Source organism: Equus asinus, chromosome X, assembly GCF_041296235.1.
Source record: "Equus asinus isolate D_3611 breed Donkey chromosome X, EquAss-T2T_v2, whole genome shotgun sequence".
NCBI classification, from domain to species: domain Eukaryota; kingdom Metazoa; phylum Chordata; class Mammalia; order Perissodactyla; family Equidae; genus Equus; species Equus asinus.
The window spans coordinates 108,228,360-108,233,509 of record NC_091820.1 but is presented as its reverse complement, the minus strand read 5'-3'; positions in this window follow the sequence as shown (position 1 = coordinate 108,233,509).

The following is a 5,150-nucleotide window of genomic DNA, read 5'->3' as shown; positions in this document are numbered from 1 at the left end:
CAACCACAGATAGGCTGGGTTCCCCTGAGAACTCGGCCTGGAGCCTGTTCTCCTCAACTGTCCTGCTATTCACAGCTGAACCTGAACAGTTCCTAAAAGTTCTAAGATTCTTTACAATGTCTCCTGGTGAGCGAATAACGTCAGGACTCCAGCCTAAGAGTAGAAGGTCAAGGCTCAGAGTCCTCTTGTTTACATACCTCCTTTGTAAGTCGGTGGTTTCAAAGTCTGGGCTCACCTGTATGTGCGCTCCGAGCTGCTGCACTAGTGTTAGGAGTTCTCTTTCTTATTTTTGAATCTTTGTGAACATCTTTGTCCTAATAAGTGTTTTGGTTTCCCACTGCCCAGGTTTCTATGGATCATATTTATACCTTATGTAAAAGGGAAATACTAGTAAAACTAAAGAAAACAAATAAACATTAAGAACAGAACATCTGCAATGCAGGGAAACTAGCTGAATGAAACCTCTTTTTGTCTAGGTGGGAATGGGGATGAAAAAAAGGAGAGTGATGATATTTTGATATCAACAGCATCTCATTTCTCTGGAAAGAGAAGCTGGGGTCAAGGAAGGATAACGCAACACTTCCTTTCTGCCTGGCAACTTGTGACTTTATTGACGTCACTGTCCCCAGATTTCTGATATCCTAGCCTCTTCACTAGTGCTATTTCTCATAGTGCGCTGGCCTCACTCAGTGACTTCCGTGAAAAAGATCGGGTGATTGGGACCATACAGACAGCACGTCATCAATCATAAGTCGTTTTTGACTAAAAGAGAGCAGGTTGCCAAATCTCTAGGAGGCACATCCCAATAGGACTTGAAGAATTCATTTTTAAAACCCTTTTGCACTTCTGTAAAATGTACTTTATCTTGTCTTGGATACCTTCAAAAGCCAGTGTACTTATGAACATGTAACTTCATTTGTATTTCTATTTAGCTGAGTCTGAATCAAATAAGCTTTTTTCTCCAGTCAGTTCCTGCAACGATCAGATACAGCGTTAAAAAATTCCTCTTTCAGGAACCGTTTTTAAAAATGAAAACTTGGTCAAGAAGAGGCATTGATACTATTTTCATAAAAATAATAACAAAATAAAACAAAATCCAACTGCCCAAGATTAATAAGCTCAGGTTGACAGAAAGTTTCAAATTACCTCTGACAAACCAAAAATCAGCATATTAGGATTATAAAGCATTGCAATTAATTTCAAAATACAAAATAATGATTTTTTCAGCCAAAATTTATCCCACTGATAAACTCCTATAGTATGATCTAGATTACCTTTAAGCAAGTTTCTCTCTCTATCCCTCTATACACACACACACACACACACCCCTGTGTGGTACTGAAAATTCATGTTCAAAGTCACATGCTATTTCCTACTGACTTTGAGAGAGCTGAATGTCACGACGCTTATAACAAAAGTAGTTTCAGATCATAGTGGGAATTCAGGGCCTTCTTTGCCATTTCTGAAGGTAGATATTTCTCTCTCTCAAAGTATTCTTGAAGTACTATGTTTTCCTGTCCATGAACTTTCGGAAGCACAGGTAACATATATCAGTGAAGGGTTTCTTTTTTATTCCTGAAACTGCCTTTTGTCTGATTCAAGCTTAATTTGAATTGATTGGTTTATGAAAGTCAGGTAAGCAGACATCCTGAGGTAAGAACTGTTTGAAGAATTGAGCAGTGAAAAAATAGATTTAACAATTGAGTCAATAATCACAGAGACACAAAAGTTGACATGGAATCGAGCTGAGAAGAGTTCTAGTTTACTCTGAATTCTTTCCAAGGGCTCTTTGTATCATACAGCAATACTGTTACGCGACAGGTTTTTCTTGAAAGCAATGTTATATTTGTTGCCAGTAGTGGCAATATCCAAAAACCAAAACACGCATTGACCCCATAAGCCCATCAGAATGAGAAGAAATAATGTCAACAAGAAAGCAAACATTTTGTCTTTATACTAAGCTAGATTTTTATTAAGAAATAAGTCCTGTTCGATTTAGTTGTGGGTCAGATTTAGTAATCTAAAGCAATCTAATCAAGAGCAGTAGACCTTGCTAATAGCGGACCATTGAGACAAAATCTGAGATAATAGAGCTCCAGGTCCCCATGACCATAGTATTTATTCTGTCTTCTTTGCCTCTGGCACAGTATTTCTCAAACTGATGTTTAGTGGTGCTATGCATAAGAGATATTCCTCAAAAAACGTGTTCTCTGGTCACCTACGGTTGCTATCTTCTACACATTCTATTCCCCATTGGAGATTCACCATGCATACCAGCATATTTAAATTTCTAAGAATTCTTGCATAAAGAAGCATGTTTAGTCTAGCATTTGTCAAACTTATTTGACCAAGGAAGTAATATTTTTTGTTTGAACACCAATTAACATCTCATAGAATTATTAGTCCAAGAAAGACCTTCATAGTGGATGTTGTGATGCACTCCAATTCCACTTAAAGACTGAAGGGCTTCTTCCCCAGCTTCTGGGAATGCTTCTGGCTGACTGCACTCAGCTGCCAGTCCTCTCCAGAAATTGCCATTAGTTGGAAAGAACTGCCTTCCCCAGTTCATAACCCCTTCTCAGGGACTACATGCATTCAAGGACTGGTCAAGAGAGAAGTACAAAGCCCTGATAGCTCATCACAATGTGGGACAACTCTAAAGAATATCCCAGTTTCGGAGCTCCCTTGGGAAGGCTGAGGCCTTGGCTGAGACTGTTTCATAGCCCAACTTCTCTCTCTGCCCACTCTTGTTTTCTTCCCTTCTTTTTTTATTTCTTTTCCTTCTTTTCTCTGCCCTTGCACAGTTGTTGATTTTGAGAGCACTGCCCAATAAACTTTTTGAATGTTTATCTCTATCTCAGAGTTTGCTTTTAGAAGAATCCAACCTACAAAACATTTTAGGACACTTAAGTCTAATGAAGACTATTGACGCACAGAAAGTTAGGATGTACACCAAATCATGTGTGGAAAAAAAATTCCAGACTTGGGAAGAAGATTTATAGAAAACAGAGTGAACAATGGACCTCTACTGATTTTATTTTAATCAGCACGGGATTGGAGTGCCAGCTGAGGAGTGATAGGCTAAATGAGGAATCTGTAAAGACAGCTGATTTTGAAGGACCGAAGAAACTGGCCACCTCAAAGAGATAAAAGCTTATAAAGCTGATGAAAAATCACAAGTCTCCAACATTGTCATCTGAATTACTGGCTTCTTAACTGGTTTTCCTTCCTCCGAATCTGCCCTCTTTCTATTTATTCACCCCTGGAAGCTAGGGTGATGCTTTCAAAATGTAAATATGATCAGATCACATCCCTAATTAAAACCCTTTAATTGCATGCATTGCTCTCAAATTTCTTAGCCTGACATATAAGGCCCTTTATGATTTAACCTCTCAAGTCACTCCTGATTCAGTACTCTGTATTCTAGCTCTGCTGAATTTCTCCTGGTTCCTTGAAGGTGGCATGCTCTAAAATGACTCTGAGCTTCTGCATATGATATTACCATTGCCGGGACCCCTCTCCACCACTCCCACTCATGCATCTTCTAGGTCCCAGCTTAAGAGTCATTTCCTTCAGGAAGATTTCCATGGCCATCCCCATCAAGTCAGGGTAGTTCCCCTGTTACATGCTTCCACATCACTCTTTACTTCCCCTAACTTAGCACAGAGTGTAATGTAATTGAGTGTTTTAATAATATGCCCCTTCTTCCAATAGACTGTAAGGTCATCAGTGACAGCAAAGGCCTTATACAAACCCCACAGAATGTTGCCACGAGACTTTTGGGGTTTACATAATTAGAAATAGAACAGAATATGCCTGCTTACCTTGGCAAAAGATGCAAGAAAGAAAATCTCCTTAAAAGTTGTATATGCTCAATGGCCTGTCAATTCCACCTCAAACTGGAATTTATCCTACAGATAGACTCATATAAAGACTCAAAGTTACAATGATGTACATACAAAATACAGAAGAGAGTGTGAGAGTGTCATCCAATATGAGGCCTTGTGCAGAAAGAGAAAGGAAAGACGACAAAGACATAGAAAGTAGGCCAATGAGAGAGAGAGCAGGACATTTATCATATGAAAACCTGATTTTATAAAGGCATGTGTCTTGTAGATTTGAATTCCATTCCCATTGCTGTGGGGTTCCGTGCTCCAGAGTTTTATACACAGAGAAAAGTGTGAATCCATGTATGATTCTATTGTCCTGAAATAATTATTATTCCAAGAAACTAATAATCCATGAAATTAAAGAAAATAGATATTGCTTGCTTATCATCTGTTCTGTTCTGTTTCCTACATAGGGAATTGTTTCTTTAAGAATAGATGTCAGAGTTTGAGTAAATAAACTATAATCTCACAGCAAATGCTTACTGAGGCCCTAAATCATATAAACAAACCCTGGGCCTCTGGCTGTGTTTATGCATGCCAAATCTCAATATGTGAAAATATCCAAATAGTCAGCTATTTTCCAATCTTCTCCCAAATGCTTAGCATAGATACAGAACACATGAGTTTATTGAACACCAGAGCCCCATACAGAGTGGCGAAACAAAAGAAATAGAAAACGTGATATTTGAGGAACTCAAAAGATACTTCAGCGAGCCTAGGCCAATGCTATGCTTTCTACCCCTACAGCAATCTGCGCACGGTAAGTAGCATCCCACTCTCACTCTTCTTGGACATGAAATAATACATGCAATCTCTTAGTTCAGTGCCTAACTCATACCAAGTGATCATTTAACCAACTCATCTCTCTGACCTTGAACATCAGTTGACCCTCAAGGCTTATAAGGAAGTCTAAACCTGGTGGTTATTTATCCTCTAGCTCTTTGTTATCTAACCTATGGTTCATGGATCAGTAGCATGGACATCGCTGCAGTGCTTTTAAGAAATGCAGAATCTCAGACTCCACCCAAAACCTACTGAATCAGAATCCGCATTTTAACAAGATCCCCAGGTGATTTGTATGCCCAAAAACAGGTTGTCAAACTTCACCCAATCAGAATCACCCCCAGATATTCAGTCTCAGTGTGGTGTGGGCCCAGGCATTTTTTCAAAATATTTTCAAAAGTTTCTCTGGTGATTCTAAGGGGTATCCAGGGTTGAGAATGACTGCACAATCTTTTTTTATTTTTTAAAGTTTGGCAC